At 43.3% G+C, this 23,711-nt stretch overlaps 1 protein-coding gene across 1 annotated transcript in view; it reads right to left on the reverse strand.

Moving 5' to 3' along the window:
• Nucleotides 1-3,876, reverse strand: part of LOC135517423 (transcriptional activator GLI3-like) — a 135,077-nt gene extending 131,201 nt beyond the window's left edge. The window contains 1 exon segment of the mRNA XM_064941688.1: nt 3,488-3,876. The gene's annotated coding sequence lies outside the window, so the exon portion shown is untranslated.
• Nucleotides 3,877-23,711: the final 19,835 nt, after the last annotated feature.

The following is a 23,711-nucleotide window of genomic DNA, read 5'->3' on the forward strand; positions in this document are numbered from 1 at the left end:
AGCGACTCCTATTGGGGCCCGTCTATTCATGAAGCGGCTATACTCACACGCAGGGGAAAGATGGATTTTATAGCCATTGTGATGCCATGTTTACTTATTTCTGCCAACATGCTCTGAATAGATGAGGTAACTGCACCTCTCCTCACCTGCTAATGTAAGCGGTGGTTTGTGGGATAGAAGTACTTCGCGCTCTGCTAAAGAGTTGTATGATAAACCTTTCGTCATATTGACATCCGTGACCGTTGAACGGACTGTGAGTGCCACAGCAGGAATCGCACCCCATATCTGTCTCACACCCAGGGATCCACACCACAACAAACCAAAAATGTGAATAAATGCTACAAAAAATGCCTTGGCCCTTATCTTTGATCAAAACAACTTCCCCTAAATCAACCTGGCAGAGCAATACACTTGCTATCTATGAGTGTGCCTTTATAGATGCCCATTAGCACGTCATTAGGGCCTCATGCATACACACCTGATAACAGGTATTCTTCCTCTAGGATGTAAAAGGGCCTAAGGACAGAGGCCTGCCTAGAACAGTGGATTTGCGGGCCGGGGCGAGGAGGAGGGGTCCTTGATTTAAGAGGGTAATAGAGTGTCATCTTTGTGCATTAACATCTGCTTGTGTGACAGGTCCTATTTTGGGCAGGTTGGAGAGGTCACGGGTGCACTGCCTGGTGTTTTTGCAGCGATGCATAATTGAATGTAAAGGTGTGCTAATGCGGAGATAAAGGGCTGCTCTGCTTTCTGACGGGCTGAGGAAGGATAGGGGTTATCCGCGAGTTTCCTTCCCTATCCGTGGGACTGTGAGTTACAGATTGCCCCCTTCACCAGACAGGCAGATTCATCTCCGCTGGTGGAGAAACAAAAAAACCCGGGTTTCTTCAATGTGCCTTTTTTTATTTATTTTTTTAAATACCAGATTATCATCTTTAAACATTGTGTGTATTTATCACTGTTGCTGAATCATTTATGACATGCAGTCCTTGTTTTGTAAAATTGCACCTGTTCAAGTGAAGCTGCAGCCCCTAGCTGAGCTCTGTTCTGTTCTGGAGACATTGTAAAACAGTAACGCCATACATATTTATAACACTGAGTGTGTTCATCAGATATCATTCATATTTAATATGATTAAATCATAAAATATCTCTGGCTCCATGCACATTATTATACACATGTACTTAGAGCCAATCTGTGGTTATTTCAGAGCATCATTTTCTCGTGGAAAATATCTGCCATCCATTAAGGCTAAATAGAGCTCAAATTAATATAATGACATTTCATGTTGCTTTTTTGATCATTAAATCTGGAGGTAAGTAATCACACATTCTTCAGGAAAAATGCACTCTGTCAAAGAGATTTCTGTCGACAATCAATCACTACTATTACGGTAAATCAAACACAACAGCAAAAACCCAGAAATATATAAATGGTAGAATATTTTTTATGTCCATTGCATCCTCTGGAAATAAAATAACAGATTATAATTTCAAAATAAAATGCAGGTAGGCCTTATCGAATTGAGGTATAACATTAGGATTTGTGGAAGCCAAACACGTTGTTCCTGTTGATTAAAAGGCAAAATGCATTGATAAAAATGTCCTGGTTAGATAAGGATACCAATGCACTATATTACTGTACCAAACACATGTTTTGAGTATGAAAAATAATCTATTGAGGTATTGAGAAGTAGGCTAAAAGAAAGGTTTATATATTCCTTGATGTTCCCACTTACCAAATATTATTTCAGCAAAATAGTTGAGCCGATTCCTTTATCAATTCAATTATTATTCAGTAGGCCAGCCTAATAAGAATTTGATTTCAGAAATAAGTGCATAATTTCGGCTCATGCAAACAAAAGTATGCTTTTAAAAAAACAATGTGTAAAAACAGTCACTAAATTAAGTGGGTTATATGTTCTTGCAATGTTTTTATTTATCTACAAATTACCACCTTAAGAATTGTATAAAAAAACAAACACGCCTGGCAATAAAAATTTAAAAAAGGCAGCACATGACAGATTTTTCATAAGGGCATTAAACTGGCATAGTCCAATCCAGATGACCATGTTCTTAACCCGAGGGGGGGGAAGCTTTTTTATCTGCACAAGCTCTTAAACTTCTATTGTTTTGCATTCAACTCTTACTGCTCGTTCTCAAGGCAGTTAGATCTCCGTTAATAATTTGCCAAGTGTCAAAGAAGGTTTGGCTGAGCCGTCACCGCACGGCTGAACGCCTCGAACCTTCGTCGTTTGTATAGCGGCGTGAAACCCGAGACACAAACGGTCCACCAGTCACTCACAGCGAATCCGACAAGCAGATAAAATGTGGAACAGCTGGCGGGGAGCAGAATGAAAAGTTTAAAACAAATATCTCCACATGTGGAGGCGTGCTGCCATGATACATAACGGACCAAAAAGTACATACGCAGAAAACTCAATGGATAAAAGACTAAAAATTATATGCCGAATAATTAGGCCTGATTATAATAAGGGCAATAAAATATTTGGGGTAAGTATCCAAATGTGCCCGCACTAATTATTAGTAGCATATCCTGTATTTCAACTCAGAAATTAAATGTTATATTTGGAACTGTTCTATTTAATTTGATATAACCCAGTCAGTGTTCTACTATTGTCAAACTCGATCAAATGCTCATTATATAGGTATGTGCTTTACAAAGGCTGTGCCTTGCTAAATAAATCTAGGCCTACTTGTATTCCAACATTCATATTTTGATTGTAGAATTATAGAGACATCAGTGATTGCATTCGATTGTTATCAGAATAGGCTATACTCGATTCAGGAAAATGTTCCATAAATTATAGTAAGCAGTCATAACTCATATTAGGCATAATGGATGAGACCGAATCGATAACAGGCACGACTTGGTAAAATCGCGCTGAAATATGATCACATGTAGGCCTAAATATGCATGCCCCGTGCGTTTCTTTAGGCAAAAGTCCAAAAAAGTTGTGTCTGTAGTGGAAGTTCCCAAAGTTGTTTCAACCCACACTTCTCAACAATGCAATTACTTTTGCATTAAAGTGTTTACAAAAAGAATAGCTTCAACCTTCCATAAAATACATTTAAACGCACTTTAACAACCATTGTGTTGAATTAACAGAGTGAGTGTGAGTTTCTATCACTTAAGAAATTACATAGGCAAAGTAGAGAAAATGTGCAATGGGTCAACTTGTAACTTTAAAGAAAGTAGAAAACAACTAGAAAGCATCCAGGAAAATAAATAGTAATTTTGTGTGATAATATTTGTGAATAAGTTGAGTTTTCATACAATTTTATTATTTCATCACCACCCTCCGATTTGTGGACTTCTATGAAATTCCAACTTATTTGAAACGTGATACCTCTGACAGTTTTTGAATAGACGTCGTGTTTTCTCCCTCAAAACTTTCAAAGCCAGCAAATAGCAAAATGTTCAAAGGGAACAGTTCATCATGCCTCGTCGTGTTTTTTGCACTTACGTGTTCGAAGGATGTTTCCCTCCAATAATTCTTGATCTTTTCTGTCTTCTTCTCTTAAGTGAAGTATTTTTTCGCTTGTTGCAGATGTGCCTCTCGCGCTCTGGAGTTGTGAGACACCAACTCCGAAAACCGCTCTGCCAGACTTTTCCTTCTTTTCCGCGTCTTTCTCCTTTTCACAGTTTTCTGAATAGAGCGAACACTGAACTAATACTGTGAGCCTCCCTGCATACCTGACGATGGCCGATGATGAACCTGTATGAATAAGACAACATAAGTGTTTACAAAAACGTGTGGACTGTTGTTATTACATTAAGTATGCTTTTCGAGGAGAAGAGGACGAAGTGTAGAACTCCAGCTGCTCTTTCCCTCGCCTGACTCCTCCCTTCGGATCGGGCTCCCTCGCACTCTACCTCCCTCTCTTTCTATTCTCCCCCGCTTCCCCTCCCTTTCTCTTCTCTGCTCCGGGCCGCAGTTTCCTGAGACGATGTAGACATGGTTGGAACGAATGGACCGTTGTACAGTACCAGTCCCATGCAATTGCAAGAATTGGCAAATACTAATATTTCACTTATAGCAATACTCCTTAGGATGAAGTTTGTGATTTCGGGTGTCCGTGTTCTCTTGTTACTTATGATAGTTTCAACACCAATGGCTGGGCATCAGCACAAGTGGCACTATTAACGATTGGGTTTAGACCTTTTTCACAAACAATACATCTAGCATGATAAATAATCAGTATTAAGGATAAGATGAGCATGGTTTATTTCAGTATGAGTTAATGTAATAAACCATACACACATTCTATAAATATGAACATTATATATATATATATATATATATACACACTACTGTTCAAAAGTTTAGGGTCACTTAGAAATGTCCTTGTTTTTGAAAGAAAGGCACATTTTCTTGTCCATTAAAATAACATCAAATTGATCAGAAATACAGTGTAGACATTGTTAATGTTGTAAATGACTATTGTAGCTGGAAACGGACACTTTTTAACAAACTATCTACATAGGTGTAAAGAGGTCCATTATCAGCAATCATCACTCCTGTGTTCCAATGGCATGTTGTGTTAGCTAATCCAAGTGTATAATTTAAAAAGGCTAATTGATCATTAGAAACCCCTTTTGCAATTATGTTAGCACAGCTGAAAACTGTTCTGATTAAAGAAGCAATAAATCTGGCATTCTTTGGACAAGTTGAGTATCTGAAGCATCAGCATTTGTAGGTTCGAATAGAAACAAATAACTTTCTTCTGAAACTCATCAGTCTATTCTTGTTCTGAGAAATTAAGGCTATTCCATGCGAGAAATTGCCAAGAAACGGAAGATCTTGTACAACGCTGTGTACTACTCTCGTCACAGAACAGCGCAAACTGGCTCTAACCAGAATAGAAAGAGGAGTGGGAGGCCCCGGTGCACAACTGAGAAAGAGGACAAGTACATTAGAGTGTCTAGTTTGAGAAACAGACACCTCACAAGTCCTCAACTGGCAGCTTCATTAAATAGTACCCGCAAAACACCAGTCTCAACATAAACAGTGAAGAGACAACTTCGGGATGCAGTCCTTCTAGGCAGAGTTGCAAAGAAAACGCCATATCTCAGACTGGCCAATAAAAATAAAAGATTAAGATAGGCAAAAGAACACAGACACTGGACAGAGGAACTCTGCCTAGAAGGACAGAATCCCGGAGTCGCCTCTTCACTGTTGACGTTGAGACTGGTGTTTTGTGGGACAAAAAATTGACAAAATGGACAAAAAATGTGCTTTTCTTTCAAAAACAAGATCATTTCTAAGTGACCCAAACTTTTGAACGGTATATACAGTGCCTTTGGAAAGTATTCAGACCCCTTGACTTTTTCCATATTTTGTTACTTTACAGCCTTATTCTAAAATGTTTTTTTTTTAACTCAGCAAACTACACACAATATCCCATAACGACAAATCTAAAACATGTTTTTATACATTTTTTAAATGTATTAAAAAAAACAAAAAACAGAAATACATTATTACATAAGTATTCAGACCCTTTGCTATGAGACTCGAAATTGCGCTCCGGTGCATCTTGAGCTCCGGTGCATCTTGAGCTCCGGTGCATCTTGAGCTCCGGTGCATCCTGAGCTCCGGTGCATCTTGAGCTCCGGTGCATCTTGAGCTCCGGTGCATCTTGAGCTCCGGTGCATCTTGAGCTCCGGTGCATCTTGAGCTCCGGTGCATCTTGAGCTCCGGTGCATCTTGAGCTCCGGTGCATCCTGAGCTCCGGTGCATCTTGAGCTCCGGTGCATCTTGAGCTCCGGTGCATCTTGAGCTCCGGTGCATCTTGAGCTCCGGTGCATCTTGAGCTCCGGTGCATCCAATGGAAACATTGATCATCCACGAGATGTTTCTACAGCTTGATTGGAGTCCACCTGTGGTAAATTCAATTGATTGGACATGATTTGGAAAGGCACACAGTTGACAGTATTTGCGGCGCCGACAGAGATGGCCGCCTCGCTTCGCGTTCCTAGGAAACTATGCAGTTTTTTGTTTTTTTTACGTGTTATTTCTTACATTAGTACCCCAGGTCATCTTAGGTTTCATTACATACAGTCGAGAAGAACTACTGTATATAAGATCAGCGTCAACTCACCATCAGTACGACCAAGAATATGTTTTTCGCGACGCGGATCCTGTGTTCTGCCTTACAAACAGGACAACGGAATGGATCGCATGCAGCGACCCAAAAAAACGACTCCGAAAAAGAGGGAAACGAGGCGGTCTTCTGGTCAGACTACGGAGACGGGCACATCGTGCCCCACTTCCTAGCATTCTTCTTTGACAATGTCCAGTCTCTTGACAACAAAGTTGATGAAATCCGAGCAAGGGTAGCATTCCAGAGGGACATCAGAGACTGTAACGATCTGTGCTTCACGGAAACATGGCTCACTGGAGAGACGCTATCCGAAGCGGTGCAACCAACGGGTTTCTCCACGCATCGCGCCGACAGAAACAAACACCTTTCTGGTAAGAAGAGGGGTGGGGGTGTATGCCTTATGGCCAACGAGGCATGGTGCGATGAAAGAAACATACAGGAACTCAAATCCTTCTGTTCACCTGATTTAGAATTCCTCACAATCAAATGTAGACCGCATTATCTACCAAGAGAATTCTCTTCGATTATAATCACAGCCGTATATATCCCCCCCAAGCAGACACATCGATGGCTCTGAACGAACTTTATTTAACTCTTTGCAAACTGGAAACCATTTATCCGGAGGCTGCATTCATTGTTGCTGGGGATTTTAACAAGGCTAATCTGAAAACAAGACTCCCTAAATTTTATCAGCATATCGATTGCGCAACCAGGGGTGGAAAAACCTTGGATCACTGTTACTCTAACTTCCGCAACGCATATAAGGCCCTGCCCCGCCCCCCTTTCGGAAAAGCTGACCACGACTCCATTTTGCTGAAACCTGCCTACAGACAAAAACTTAAAAAAGAAGCTCCCACGCTGAGGTCTGTCCAACGCTGGTCCGACCAAGCTGACTCCACACTCCAAGACTGCTTCCATCACGTGGACTGGGACATGTTTCGTATTGCATCAGATAACAACATTGACGAATACGCTGATTCGGTGTGCAAGTTCATTAGAACGTGCGTTGAAGATGTCGTTCCCATAGCAACGATTAAAACATTCACTAACCAGAAACCTTGGATTGATGGCAGCATTCGCGTGAAACTGAAAGAGCGAACCACTGCTTTCAATCAGGGCAAGGTGTCTGGTAACAAGACTGAATACAAACAGTGCAGCTATTCCCTCCGTAAGGCTATCAAACAAGCTAAGCGTCAGTACAGAGACAAAGTAGAATCTCAATTCAACGGCTCAGACACAAGAGGCATGTGGCAGGGTCTACAGTCAATCACGGACTACAGGAAGAAATCCAGCCCAGTCACGGACCAGGATGTCTTGCTCCCAGGCAGACTAAATAACTTTTTTGCCCGCTTTGAGGACAGTACAGTGCCACTGACACGGCCTGCAATGGAAACATGCGGTCTCTCCTTCACTGCAGCCGAGGTGAGTAAAACATTTAAACGTGTTAACCCTCGCAAGGCTGCAGGCCCAGACGGCATCCCCAGCCACGCCCTCAGAGCATGCGCAGACCAGCTGGCTGGTGTGTTTACGGACATATTCAATCAATCCCTATACCAGTCTGCTGTTCCCACATGCTTCAAGAGGGCCACCATTGTTCCTGTTCCCAAGAAAGCTAAGGTAACTGAGCTAAACGACTACCGCCCCGTAGCACTCACTTCCGTCATCATGAAGTGCTTTGAGAGACTAGTCAAGGACCATATCACCTCCACCCTACCTGACACCCTAGACCCACTCCAATTTGCTTACCGCCCAAATAGGTCCACAGACGATGCAATCTCAACCACACTGCACACTGCCCTAACCCATCTGGACAAGAGGAATACCTATGTGAGAATGCTGTTCATCGACTACAGCTCGGCATTCAACACCATAGTACCCTCCAAGCTCGTCATCAAGCTCGAGACCCTGGGTCTCGACCCCGCCCTGTGCAACTGGGTACTGGACTTCCTGACGGGCCGCCCCCAGGTGGTGAGGGTAGGTAACAACATCTCCTCCCCGCTGATCCTCAACACTGGGGCCCCACAAGGGTGCGTTCTGAGCCCTCTCCTGTACTCCCTGTTCACCCACGACTGCGTGGCCACGCACGCCTCAACTCAATCATCAAGTTTGCGGACGACACAACAGTGGTAGGCTTGATTACCAACAACGACGAGACGGCCTACAGGGAGGAGGTGAGGGCCCTCGGAGTGTGGTGTCAGGAAAATAACCTCACACTCAACGTCAACAAAACTAAGGAGATGATTGTGGACTTCAGGAAACAGCAGAGGGAACACCCCCTATCCACATCGATGGAACAGTAGTGGAGAGAGTAGCAAGTTTTAAGTTCCTCGGCATACACATTACAGACAAACTGAATTGGTCCACTCACACAGACAGCATCGTGAAGAAGGCGCAGCAGCGCCTCTTCAACCTCAGGAGGCTGAAGAAATTCGGCTTGTCACCAAAAGCACTCACAAACTTCTACAGATGCACAATCGAGAGCATCCTGGCGGGCTGTATCACCGCCTGGTACGGCAACTGCTCCGCCCTCAACCGTAAGGCTCTCCAGAGGGTAGTGAGGTCTGCACAACGCATCACCGGGGACAAACTACCTGCCCTCCAGGACATCTACACCACCCGATGTTACAGGAAGGCCATAAAGATCATCAAGGACATCAACCACCCGAGCCACTGCCTGTTCACCCCGCTATCATCCAGAAGGCGAGGTCAGTACAGGTGCATCAAAGCTGGGACCGAGAGACTGAAAAACAGCTTCTATCTCAAGGCCATCAGACTGTTAAACAGCCACCACTAACATTGAGTGGCTGCTGCCAACACACTGACACAACTCCAGCCACTTTAATAATGGGAATTGATGGGAAATGATGTAAATATATCACTAGCCACTTTAAACAATGCTACCTTATATAATGTTACTTACCCTACATTATTCATCTCATATGCATACGTATATACTGTACTCTATATCATCAACTGCAGCCTTATGTAATACATGTATCACTAGCCACTTTAACTATGCCACTTTGTTTACATACTCATCTCATATGTATATACTGTACTCGATACCATCTACTGTATCTTGCCTATGCTGCTCTGTACCATCACTCATTCATATATCCTTATGTACATATTCTTTATCCCCTTACACTGTGTATAAGACAGTAGTTTAGGAATTGTTAGTTAGATTACTTGTTGGTTATTACTGCATTGTCTGAACTAGAAGCACAAGCATTTCACTACACTCACATTAACATCTGCTAACCATGTGTATGTGACAAATACAATTTGATTTGATTTGATTTCAGAGCAAAAACCAAGCCATGAGGTCGAAGGAATTGTCCGTAGAGATCCGAGACAGGATTGTGGCGAGGCACAGATCTGGGGAAGGGTACCAAAAAGATTCTGCAGGATTGAAGGTCCCCAAAAACACAGTGGCCTCCATCAATCTTAAATGGGAGAAGTTTGGAACCACCAAGACTCTTCCTAGAGCTGGCCGCCCAGCCAAACTAAGCAATCCTGGGAGAAGGGCCTTGTCAGGGAGGTGACCAAGAACCCAATGTTCACTCTGACAGAGCTCTAGAGTTCCTCTGTGGAGACGGGAGAACCTTCCAGAAGGACCACCATCTCTGCAGCACTCTATCAGTCAGACATTTCTGGTGGAGTGGCCAGACGGAAGCCACTCCCCAGTAAAAGGCACAGGACAGCCCGCTTGGAGTTTGCCAAAAGCCACCTAAAGACTCTCAGATCATGAGAAATAAGATTCTCTGGTCTGATGAAACCAAGATTGAACTCTTTGGCCTGAATGCCAAGTGTCACATCTGGAGGAAACATGGCACCATCCATACAGTGAAGCATGGTGGTGGTGGCATCATGCTGTGGGGATATTTTTCAGCAGGAGGGACTTAGAGCCTAGTCAGGATAGAGAGAAATATGAACGGAGCAAAGTACAGCGAAATCCTTGATGAAAACCTGCTCTAGAGCGCTCAGGACATCAGACTGGGTCAAAGGATCACCTTCCAGCAGGACAATGACACTAAGCACACAGCCAAGACAACACAGGTGTGATTTCGGGACAAGTCTCTGAATGTCGTTGAGTGGCCCAGCCAGAGCCCAGACTTGAACCTGATCGAACATCTCTGGAGAGACCTGAAAATAGCTGTGCAGAAGCGCTCCCCATCCAACCTGACAGAGCTTGAGAGGATCTGCAGAGAAGAATGTGAGAAACTCCCCAAATAGAGGCGTGCCAAGCTTGTAGCATCATACCCAAGAAGACTTGAGGCTGTAATTGCTGCCAAAGGTGCTTCAACAAAGTACTGAGCGAAGGGTCTGAATACTCATGTAAATGTAATATTTATTTGCTAAAATTTCCAAAAAACAGTTTTTGCTTTGTCATTATGGGGTATTGTGGGTAGATTGATGAGGGGGGAAACTATTTAATCAATTTTAGAATAAAACTGTAACATAACAAAATGTGAAAAAAGTCAAGGGGTCTGTATACTTTCCGAAGGCAGTTTATATGTACAGTACCAGTCCAAAGTTTGGACACACCTACTCATTCAAGGGTTTTTCTATATTTTTACTATGTTCTACATTGTAGAATAATAGTGAAGACATCAAAACTATTTTTTTAAACACATTTGGAATCATGTAGTAACCAAAAAAGTGTTAAACAAATCAAAATATATATTATATTTGAGATTCTCCGAAGTAGCCACACTTTGCCTTGATGACAGCTTTGCACACTTTTGGCGTTCTCTCAACCAGCTTCATGCTGTAGCGTCATTCTTCCTGTGCTTTCTCTTGGAGTGTGGGGTGGCTTCGTGATCTACATTTCACTAATTCAGGTAAAGTTAAGTTGGTATTTAAAATACCATTGCCATATCTCTAACTAATTGAAATATATGTATGTTTACCATGAGATTCAGATAAACCTAAAGGAGGCCAATGTATAACTGGGTCCCTCTTTACAGTAGGTACGTAGTGTGTAATTGCAGAGAGTAGATAGCCTACATAGCAGCCTTCTTACAACAGTTTTACCTGTCTGTTTCATTACACATTCAACCTGAGAAACAACCAACTAACATAGGTCACTTGCTCTGGGTATTCCCCATATAAAGTCCCATTCACGTATGAGGGGGAATTATGTGATGCGTCAAGCTTCTTATGATAGGGAAACTGGAAAAGTGGTCCCCTGGGCCACAGCCTTCTGAATGAGACCTAATGTTATGGTAAGGAGGGGGGAAAGCTTTCCTGTTGGGTTAGGTGTGATCAATATACATAATCAATATGCATGGAAATGATGGTAAAAGAGGCGTACAGGGGTCTGTATCAATCAATTGAGAGGTGGGGGTTTGGCAAAAATCACCAATTATCATTTAAGCAGGATTTGACTGTGTGTGTGGTCAAGAGGTCATTGTTGTCCAGTGGTCTATGTATGTGTCCCAAACAGTACCTTATTCTCCACATAGTGCACTACTTTTGCCAAGAGGGCTATGGGGGACTAGGGGGCCATTTGGGACGCATCGTATGATCATTCTATTTAGGTGTCACAATAACATGTCACCGCTATGTTGTAGCAGAGGCAACCAGGCTCGGCCATTGCACTCCGGCCGCGCCGACCCTTGCAAATTCCCCAAAGGTGGGAATCTTGATTGCATAAATTGTGTTAGTGGGGGACTGTGTCCCCACTGAGAGGGACTGTGGGGGACTCTCCCCACTGAGAGGGACTGCATACCGCTCAGTCCCCGTTAGTGGGGGACTGAGAGGTACAAAAAGAAAATATGTAGAATCATGGTCAAATCAATGCCCAATAAGCATTTTTCAGTGTTGTTATTTTTTTTAAGCTGTATCGCAGAGAGTGAGACCTCTGGTGTCTAGTCCTATGTAGATAATTATGACTAGGTAATATTGACTAATCACTCTTGTGATCAATAGTGTGTCATACCCATAGACTTCCAGTCATTGCACTAACGCTAGTTAGCATTGGCTCACAAAAACGACCTCTAACTTCCTTCATACTGGACACAGAGACATACAAATGGTATCGACGAGTTCATCTGACTGGGGAAGTAGATAAAATCCAGAAGCATTCCTTTAACGCTTTCAGATTTAAATGTACGCTATTGATTTTGCTGTGTGTCTTACAGTGGACCTTTGACTGGGCATGCTTTGCTGTTGTCACTGTCACTGATTGGCCACTTCATGCTTCCTGCTTATAATTTTATAGAATAGAATAGAATTACTATTCCCAGAAGAAACTTCAGTTCGTACAATCTATGTTTACTTTGTAGTGCCCTCTATAAAGCTCTCAGTGAACTGAATATTTTTTACCCTAAGTGTTGATGAAATGCACTATTGGATTACAGGGAAACTGTTATACAGGCACAAGCTATCCCTGACCACATACATACAGTATACAGGAACTCTTTTCTAATATTGATTTACGCTCCCTCTTTGCCCTCAGAACAGCCTCAATTCGACGGGGCATGGACTCTACAAGGTGTCGAAAGCATTCCACAGGGATGCTGACCCATGTTGACTCCAATGATTCCCACAGTTGTGTCAATTCTTGATACACACAGTAAACTGTTGAACGTGAAAACCCCCCCAGCAATATTGCAGTTCTTGACACAAACCGGTGTGCCTGGCACCTACTACCATACTCCTTTCAAAGGCACTTAAAACGTTTGTCTTGCCCATTCACACTCTGAATGGCCCACATACACAATCCATGTCTCAGTTGTCTCAAGGCTTAAGAATCCTTCTTTTAGCTGTTTCCTCCCCTTCATCGACACTGATTGAAGTGGACTTAACAAGTGACATCAATAAGGGCTCATAGCTTTCACCTGCATTCACCTGGTCAGTCTATGTCATGGAAAGAGCAGGTGTCCTTAATGTTTTGTATACTCAGTGCATATCATAAGGCCTATCTTTGATGGCCTAGTTTTAACCTAACACAGTTGTGTTAGGAAACTCCTGGTTAACAAGCCACATCAGCCTTTCAAGTCATATTATGCTGGCTTGCAAAGTGATGTGTAATATTGGATTCCAACCATAGTTAGGATATCCAACAGATTGAATTTTTATTCACCCGCGCTCTGCATTCAGAATGACGGTCAGGTTTAGGAAAGTTGATAAGAAGACTACATAAACCGTGACAACCATCTCAGTAACAGGTGCAAAACATCTAAAATAAATGTATGTTATTTATTTTTGTGTATCATAAAATTAAAGTATTCTGACCCTTTGACTTTGTCCACATTTTGTTAGGTTACAGCCTTATTCTAAAACTGATTAAATTGTTGTTGTTTTTATCATCAATCTACACACAATTACCCATAATGACAAAGAAAAAATAGTTTTTTAGAAATGTTTGCAAATCCATAAATAACAACAACTGAAATATCACATTTACATGAGTATTCAGACCCTTTACTCTGTACTTTGTTGAAGCACCTTTGTTCGCAATTACAGCCTCAAGCCTTCTTGGGTATAACGCTACAAGCTTGGCACACCTTTATTTAGGGAGGGTCTCCCATTCTTCTCTGCAGATCCTCTTAAGCTCTGTCAGGTCGCAAAGGGAGCGTTGCTGCACAGCTATTTCCAGGTCTCTCCAGAGATGTTCAATTGGGTTCAAGTCCGGGCTCTGGCTGGGCCACTCAAGGACATTCAGAGACTTGTCCCAAAATCATCCCTGCGTTGTCTTGACTGTGTGCTTAGGGTCGTTCACCTGTTGGAAGGTGATCCTTTACATCAGTCTGAGGTCCTGAGTGCTCTAGAGCAGGTTTTCATCAAGGATCTCTCTGTACTTTGCTCTGTTCATCTTTGCCTCCATCCTGTCTATTCTCCCTGTCCCTGCCGCTGAAAAATATCTCCACAGCATGATGCTGCCACCACCATGCTTCACCATAGCGATGGTGCCAGGTTTCCTACAGATGTGACGCTTGGCATTCAGGCCAAAGAGTTCAATCTTGGTTTCATCAGACCAGAAAATCTTGTTTCCCATGGTTTGAGAATCTTTTGGTGCCTTTTAGCAAACTCCAAGCGGGCTGTCATGTGCCTTTTACTGAGGAGTGTCTTCCGTCTGGTCACTCTACCATAAAGACCTGATTGGTGGAATGCTGCAGAGATGGTTGTCCTTCTGAAAGTTTAACTCATCTCCACAGAGGTACTCTGGAGCTCTGTCAGAGTGACTATCAGGTTCTTGGTCACATCCCTGACAAGGCCCTTCTCCCAGGATTGCTCAGTTTGGCTGGGCGGCCAGCTCTAGGAAGAGTCTCGGTGGTTCCATACGTGTTCCATTTAAGAATGACGGAGGTCACTGTGTTCTTGGGTACCTTCAATGCTGCAGAATTCTTTTGGTACCCTTCCACAGATCTGAGCCTCGACAAAATCCAGTTTTGGACCTCCACAGACAATTCCTTCTACCTCATGGCCTGGTTTTTGCTCTGACATGCACTGTCAACTGTGGGACATTATATAGACAGGTGTGTGCTTTTCTAAATCATGTCTAATTAATTGAATTTACCACAAGTGGACTCCAATCAAGTTGTAGAAACATCTCAAGGATGATCAATGGAAACAGGATGCACCTGAGCTCAATTTCGAGTCTCATAGCAAAGGGTCTGAATACTTATGTAAATAAGGTCCATTTAAAAAATATATTTACATTTGCAAAAATGTTGAAAAACATGTTTTTGATTTTGTATGGGATATTGTGTGTGGATTGCTAAGGATTTTTTGTAATACATTTTAGAATAAGGCTGTAACTTAGAAAAATGTGGAAAAAGTCAAGGTTCCTGAATACTTTCCGAAGGCACTGTACATGTAAAATGACAGGTATTAAAAACAATCCTAAAACATCTCCCTGCAGTAGAGCATGCTGGGAAATATGATAATGATGGGTGTGATTTCGATGGGACTGTTTTACTCCCCACAGTGTAAAACAATATCTCCGGTTATTAACACCAACGCGGGGGGTTATTTTACACCACTGAGTGTTAATTTCACACTTACATTTCACTCTTACTATTTCACTCTTTAACACTAGAAATGTTAAACTGAAAAATCAACACTGGCCAATTTACTGTGCACGAGTCATTCTCCTGTCTGTTTGTGAAAGCTTGTGCTTATCTGACCCAGACTACACCGAGATAAAGTCCTCTCTCAAAGAGAATCATAGGAGCGGGGGAGGACAGGAGAGACAGTGGGGAGGGGGAAGGAGTGATGGAGGGAGGTGGGGGTGCACATGGACATCAGTGGGGTTAGCAGCTCCCGAAAGTATTTCATCAAAGAGGGCTAGGATCCTAGGGATTGAGATTCAGCCTGGAGGCAAGTAACCGATGGTCTCCCAAGAACATATTCCAAAGTAGAACTCAGAGAGCCAAAGCACACATCAAAAGCACCTCTGGAGCCAAAGCCATTCTGGAGGAGAAAGAAAGGGGTACCGGTCCCTACTTGGCACCCTCTAAGCCCCAGATCTCACCCCAATAAAGGAGGAACTACTGTTTGTTCCAGACCTGAGATCTACTGCAGTCAGAGAGGTGCACACCAAGGCAGGCAGGCAACACAAGCACACACACACAATAATACAGTATACAGTCTCACATGACAAACAAACAAAGGCTACACATATTGTATTCATTTCTGAGACATTATTGTACTGTAATAGTGTTATACTAAACAATCTGTTATGAATTGTATGCATGTGTTTGTCTTCAGCTACACACTGATTAAGACATGACAACAAATATGTATTGTAATACTGGAATAGTCTTTTTTACAAAAGGTAATTTCATGATCTCAATGAAATATAATGCAATGGCCTGTAATGTCTACATTACACAAGTAACATAAATGGAGTACTTGGCAATATGGAGTGTGTTGAATTTTTCTCTCTAATTCTATCCCATTGGACAGATGTCACAGTGAAATGGATATGTCAGCAGAAAGCATATGATATCCATCCAGATGTGACCTTTAGCATAGCATTGGACATACCAGTGATGTGTCCCAAATGGCACCCTATTCCCTACATAGTGCACTACTTGGCCCGGGTCGAAAGTAGTGGACTATGCAGGGAATAGGGTGCCATTTGGGATGCTACCCCAGAGAATGGCAGGCTTGTTCAGTGAGTTGTGCAGTTGAGAGCCGCATGCCGTCTCTTCTCGAGTTAACACCAACGGTTGCAGGTCAAGAAGCAGTTTTTATTCCTTTTGGACCAATATTGTGTATGTTTCAAAGCTTCCATTTAACGTATAAGACAATACATTTGTAATACTTTCTTAATCACAGCTTTGTAAAGTCAATGGATAGAGGCGGCCTTTACTGTTTATTTGAGCCCCACTTGTTTGTGTAGCACATGGGGTTGTGTGAACCTTACTCATCAGCCTGAAGTGTCATCACTTGTGCCACCAAACATTTTGGTGGCGCCGACTGGTGTTTCGAGGGGGGCGGTCACGTGTGCCAGCAAGGCAGAGGTCTTGGGGTTCGAGCCTCGTGGTGAGCCGAATCAGGAGGAAGTGGTGCTACTCTATTAAATAACGCTACTCCATTATACTTCATGGCCAGGCATGACAAGGCAGAAAACAGAATTGGGCTACCTGGCCCAGCGGCCCCTGCTTCCCAGTGTGTCAGGGGAAAGAGCTACTGAGGGGCAAATAAACACACCACAAAGGACCACTTTACCGACCACTAATCTACTCCTGAAGAGAGCATTAGGCCTCGTCCATCCTGAAGCTGTGTACACAGGGTTCAAGTGCTCCTCCGCACACAGACACACACACACAATGAGGCTCACAGCCATCTCGCCAAACCAAAGAACAAACAGGGAACACACCACTGAGATAAAGCCTCTCTCCTCTCTCATTCTATCTCTCCTCCCTCCTTCTCTCTCTCGCTGCTCTGCTGACTCTCTCTGTGCCTGCTGGAGGTATATCGGGTGTCTATGAGTGTTCCATTAGCATGCATGACTGATAACAGGCGCCCCCCCCCTTATAGTCGGAGATATTCGGGATATTTGCAGAGTTATTTAGAATCTGTCAAAAATAATAAACGCAAAACTATATCCACTTCGGCTATTTAAGCAATTTCCCTGTGATAACGTCCCGAGGGGATCTCATGCAGCTTCCAAATGACGACATAATGAAACGACGACGCCTGCAACCCCTTATCAGGGCGGATTAAAAGGAAATAATGAAAGTGAGGGGGTTTGGAGCCTTGTGTGGCATTAATATGATTATCTAATGGACTCCAATGGAAAAGCATGTTAATTCCACTTAAACGCAAGACCTTTCCCAGCCCTATCTCCTCCTCCTGGCTCCTCTGAAGTAGTTCTCCTTCCCTTCTCGCCCTCTCTCTCCCTCTCTCCCTCCTTTCCTCTCTCCTCTCCTTTCTGTTGAAATAATCTCATCTCTCCTCAGCAGAAGTCATTATGTGTACGAACGGCGAACGTGTGAGAGTTTAGCATTTAATGCCCCTAGTTTTTTCACCCTCGCTTTTTTCTTTGGGCCTGATTGGAGTGTGTGATGCCCTCTCTTAATTTTCAGACAAAAAGCTCTCAAGGCGGTTAACAATATTCAGAATTGTTCTCCATGCATGGACATCCTCGCTGTTGCTGAAAGAATGTGGGTCACTTTCTGACAAACTCAAATCAAACTTTTGGAGCCACCATTGGAAATTGCATTACACGCTCCCTGATATTAGGCTAAGTAAGTAAAGATTGGACTATTGGATCAGAAAGGTATTCTTTTGCTTTGCTGAGGAGAGTGCATACTTCAACTCTGACATGATGAAAAAGTTGGCAAGGTCAAAGTTCAAGTGAACAGTTCTTCCTCTACACACTAGATAAGGATATGTACGCACCCTTCTGGCTGAATGTTGACAGGAAATAGACGACGCAGTATGTATCCTAGCCATTTGTAGGGCTGTAAGCCTTTTGTTATCAGACCCACAAACAAACTGTAAATGTACTGGCTAATACTCATTGGAGAAGTTTAGCTAAAAAAAAACCTCTCCTTTTGATCCCAAAACAAGATGGCCGACCAACCTTTCCACCTCGTCAAGGGGGCCATCCATCACATTAAGGACCATTAGGACCAATAAGACTCCTTCAACTGATAGCCCAGTCCATTCTCCTCCAGTAACAGCAGCAGCAATGTGGACCAGACCACTACACACACTCTACACATCCTGAAAGCAGACAGAGATCCCACAGGATACAGTTAAAAAAGAGAAACATCAATATTTCAAACTACTCTCTCTTTCTGGTCCACATCAAAGCTTTCCGCTCCCATTGAAATCCTACAGGTAGTGATAGAGCTCTATTTGTTTTTTTCTCCTCCGGTACAGCTGTAGAGACCACAGAGATTCCTCCGCTCTCCTTTAGAAAACCTCTCGGTTACACTGTTCGTCTGTCTCGTGGTTCACCGCCTCGCGTTTTTGGAAGAAGAAGTGCATAGGGGATTGCTAGAATTAGAAAGGAGAAGACATACTAGGGACATCTAGGGGAATAGTTGTATCTCCTCAATGTTGCCGGATAGCCTGTGAATACTGCATGTAACGTGATGTTAGTTTGACTTTGAAGGGCTCTGTGTCCTATGTGGGAGTGACCGTGGAGAGCTCTCGACAAAATGATTGAATGAAAGAGTATTGTACAGAACCTTAACTGTCTATTGAGCACTGCATTACAGTAGGCCTTTCATATGATTGCCTTTACATTGATGTCTAAGCTCATCTCTGATTCACACTTGCATATGCACATTCACAACAGTCCATATACGACACGAGAGACTGAGTCTAGTGAATCAGTAGAAAAAAGTAGAGAACATGCATAAACGACGGATTCTTGGAACCGGAAATGACGTCCAAAAGGCCTTCCATTTGAAATGAATCAGAAATGCAGGGAAACGATTGTTCGACAGACAATCCACGAAGAGGAACCAGCTGACATGCCAAACCTGTCAGGGGAATGTACAACCCCTGGGAGAGCTCCCCCAGCTCGAGGAGGAGGAGGAGGAGGAGCATTGATAATTGGTTGTTGGAGGATATTTTTACACAGCAAATTGGCCTGTGTTACCTAGTGTTCATTTTTCTGTGTAATATTTCTAGTTTTAAAACTTGAAACTTAATCTTATGCTACAAAAAGACAACATGCATATTTCGAAACAAATCTTTCGGTTTCAGGTACTCTTTATTCACAACAAAGAAAGAAAGAAAGTGAAAGACAAAACAGTACAGGGCCAAACAGGTTACATCCTGCCTGTTTGGCCCTGTCCGGGGGTATCCTGTCTGGGGGTATCGTCGGACGGGGCCACAGTGTCTCCCGACCCCTCCTGTCTCAGCCTCCAGTATTTATGCTGCAATAGTTTGTGTCGGGGGGCTAGGCTCAGTCTGTTATATCTGGAGTGTTTCTCCTTTCTTGTCCGGTGTCCTGTGTAAATTTAAGTATGCTCCCTCTAAATCTCTCTCTCTTTTTCTCTTTTTCTCTTTCTCCTCTATTTATTTCTCTTAGAGAACCTAAGTCCTAGGACCATGCCTCAGGACTACCTGGCATGATGACTCCTTGCTTTCCCCAGTCCACCTGGTCTTGCTGCTGCTCCAGTTTGCTGCTCCAGTTTCAACTGCTCTGCCTGCGGCTATGGAACCCTGACCTGCTCACCGGATGTGCTACCTTGTCACAGACCTGCTGTTTTGGACTCTCTCTCTCTCTCTACCGCACCTGCTGTCTCTAACTCTGAGTGATCGGCTATGAAAAGCCACCTGACATTTACTCCTGAGGTGCTGACCTGTTGCACCCTCTACATCCACTGTGATTATTATTATCTGACCCTGCTGGTCATCTATGAATGCTTGAACAGCTTGGCCAAGTACTGTTATAATCTCCATCCGACACAGCCAGAAGAGGACTGGCCACCCCTCAGAGCCTAGTTCCTCTCTAGGTTTCTTCCTAGGTTCCGGCCTTTCTAGGGAGTTTTTCCTAACCAAAATGCTCTACATCTGCATTGCTTGCTGTTTGGGGTATTAGGCTGGGTTTCTGTACAGCACTTTGTGACATCGGCTGATGTAAAAAGGGCTTTATAAATACATTTGATTGATTGATTGATAAACTGGTCAAAACGGTGTGCAGGTGAGGTTGGAAGCCCAAAAGGCATGTTATGAAAACCACACCACAAATATCAACCAGTTTAACTGGTTGTTTAATCAGTTAAACAAAGCATATTAATTATAATATGACATGATATACTCAGTATACAAGAAAAAACATGTTTGATTATGTGTGTGTGTGAGAGTTAGGCTACATGGAGGAGAATAATGGGTAGTTTGGTACATCAGGCTGACCCCCAGTCTTCGCTTGAAATGATTGAGGGAGGATGATGTTTTGGCAATGTGGAATTCCAGAGTATTGTACCTCTATATCTGATAGAGAATTGACTATGTGAGGTGCAGCAGTGGGGAGGATGAAGGTTTTGGCAATGTGAAGTTAAGAATTCCAGAGTATTGTACCTCTATATCTGATAGAGAATTGACTATGTGAGGTGCAGCAGTGGGGAGGATGAAGGTTTTGGCAATGTGAAGATAAGAATTCCAGAGTACGATACCTCTGTATCTGATAGAGAATTGACTATGTGAGGTGCAGCAGTGGGGAGGATGAAGGTTTTGGCAATGTGAAGATAAGAATTCCAGAGTACGATACCTCTGTATCTGATAGAGAATTGACTATGTGAGGTGCAGCAGTGGGGAGGATGAAGGTTTTGGCAATGTGAAGATAAGAATTCCAGAGTACGGTACCTCTGTATCTGATAGAGAATTGACTATGTGAGGTGCAGCAGTGGGGAGGATGAAGGTTTTGGCAATGTGAAGATAAGAATTCCAGAATACGGTACCTCTGTATCTGATAGAGAATTGACTATATGAGGTGCAGCAGTGGGGAGGTTGAAGGTTTTGGCAATGTGAAGATAAGAATTCCAGAATACGGTACCTCTGTATCTGATAGAGAATTGACTATGTGAGGTGCAGCAGTGGGGAGGATGAAGGTTTTGGCAATGTGAAGATAAGAATTCCAGAGTACGGTACCTCTGTATCTGATAGAGAATTGACTATGTGAGGTGCGGCAGTGGGGAGGGTAAAGGTTGTCGCAATGTCTTGTGTTATATAGATCGATTTCAGAATTAACCTGGAAGAATCCAAAATCCACTCAGTTAGATTTATTGCTCCCGTTACTGAAATGGTTGTTCCAGTTTAAATGGTTTAGCTAGTCTCCTTTATCAATGTTCCAAACCCTGACAGTCATTCTGAATGCAGATTGCAGGTGAATAAAAATTCCAACTATTGGATGTCCTAACTCTGTCTAGATTGCAATAGGAATTACACATGACTTCGTAAACCAGCATTTTGTGATTTGCAGGCCTGATGTGGCCTGTAAACCAGCAGGTTCCCAACACCACTGTGTTAGGGTAAAACTTAATATAATAATATATCCCATTTAGCAGACGCTTTTGTCCAAAGCGACTTACAAGTCGGCTGGGGCCACTACTGCATATGGGTGGCCCCAGTGGGAAACGAACCCACGACGCTTGGCGTTGCAAGCGCCATGCTCTACCGACTGAGCCACACAGGAACTTATGTATATGGAAAGTATTGGCATAAAGTTTCATTTTAATGATAACATTTAGTGATGGGTCGTTCGCGAACGAGTTGGCTCTGAGAGCCGGCTCTTGTAGGGAGCCGGCTCGCTTATCAGAAGAGCCAAATCTATTTATATATATATTTTTTTTAATTAGCATACGAATAATCAAAAGATTCAAATGAATAGAATGAACTAATTCAAAGAACAAACAAATATATATAATAACATAGGCCTAAATGCTCAAGCGCACACACATTTGTTCTGACTGTCTGCTCAGACTAACAGCCTCACCTGTTGCTCCTGTCAATCAGACAGGCAGTGTCAACCAATGAACCAAAGATGCGAGGGAGGGTCGAGCAAACTCGCTCACAGTCACACACTTAGCAGCCGGGGAGAGAGAGGAAGGACAGCTGTGAAACTACAGCTGAAAAATGAGTCGGAAGCACTGTAGCATTTGGATGCATTTTAATAATGTAGACAATGTTAGAGCACAGTGTAGAATTTTCCAAAACAAAATCTCAGATCAAGCCGGATCTACGCACAACCGACATCGGCATATGCGAACTGTGCACCCAACTGTGAAGCTAGCTGTAGTGGAGCTTCGAGAAACTAGCGGCCTGCTAGTGATAGTGGTGGAGCCAGCACCTTCACACATGGAGATGTATCCACTCAGTCAAGTAGGCCTACTCTGCGACCCACAGCAACGCAGTCTTCTATGGACCAGTTTATGCGAAAATCTATGTCTCTAACAAAACAAGGCCAAATTGATAATGCATTGGCTAAAATGATTGCCACCGATTTCCAACCATTTTCGATTTTGGAGGACAGAGGTTTTGGAAATTATAGCAATAATCTAAATTCAATGTACACAATTCCAAGCAGGAAAATCCTTTCAAAATCACATTAAAAAGCTGTCTTCTGGACTGCTTTGAGTTCAGCAACAGACACACCTCAGAGAACTCGGCAGAAGAACTGTTGAGAGTGACCAAAGAATGGCAAGTAGATGGAAAAGTGGTCTGTTGTGTTAGCGACAATGCAGCTAACGTAACCAAAGCATGAACATTTTGAAATGGACCCATCATCCATGTCTTGCTCACACAGTCAAGCTGATTGTAAGAGATCCTCTGAAGTTGATGAAGCCCACTGTGGACAAAGTGAAAGCAGCTGTGGAATACCTCCACAGGAGCCCAGTAGATGCTGAAAAACTAAAGTCTACACAACGCCAGATGGCGATGCCTGAGCTGAGGCCTAAACAAGACTGCACTACAAGGTGGAATTCAACATTTTATATGTTGAAGCGGTATCTTGTGTCAAAGGACTCCATCATCTCTACCCTGGTTATTGTCAATGCACCTGTTGATGCTCTGACCCAAGAGGAATGGGAGGTGGTGGAGAGGGTGTGCAGAGTCCTGGAACCCTTTGAGCAGGTCACTGTGGAGATCAGTGGAGAGAGGTACAGTAATCAGTTATTACGACATCATTATTATTTATTTATTTTTATTTATTTAAAAAAAAGTTTTACCCCCTTTTCTCCCCAATTTCATGGTATCCAATTGTTAGTAGTTACTATCTTGTCTCATCGCTACAACTCCCGTACGGGCTCGGGAGAGACGGAGGTCGTAAGCCATGCGTCCTCCGAAACACAACCCAACCAAGCCGCACTGCTTCTTAACACAGCGCGCATCCAACCCGGAAGCCGGCTGCATCAATGTGTCGGAGGAAACATCGTGCACCTGGCGACCTGGTTAGCGTGCACTGCGCCTGGCCCGCCACAGGAGTCGCTAGTGCGCAATGAGACAAGGATATCCCTACCGGCCAAACCCGGCCAAACCAGGACGACGCTAGGCCAATTGTGCGTCGCCCTACGGACCTCCCGGTCGAGTCTCTGCTGGCACAGCTAGCACTGCGATACAGTGCCCTAGACCACTGCGCCACCCGGGAGGCACTACATCATTATTTAA

This window comes from Oncorhynchus masou, chromosome 28 (genome assembly GCF_036934945.1).
Source record: "Oncorhynchus masou masou isolate Uvic2021 chromosome 28, UVic_Omas_1.1, whole genome shotgun sequence".
Classification (NCBI taxonomy): Eukaryota; Metazoa; Chordata; class Actinopteri; order Salmoniformes; family Salmonidae; genus Oncorhynchus; species Oncorhynchus masou.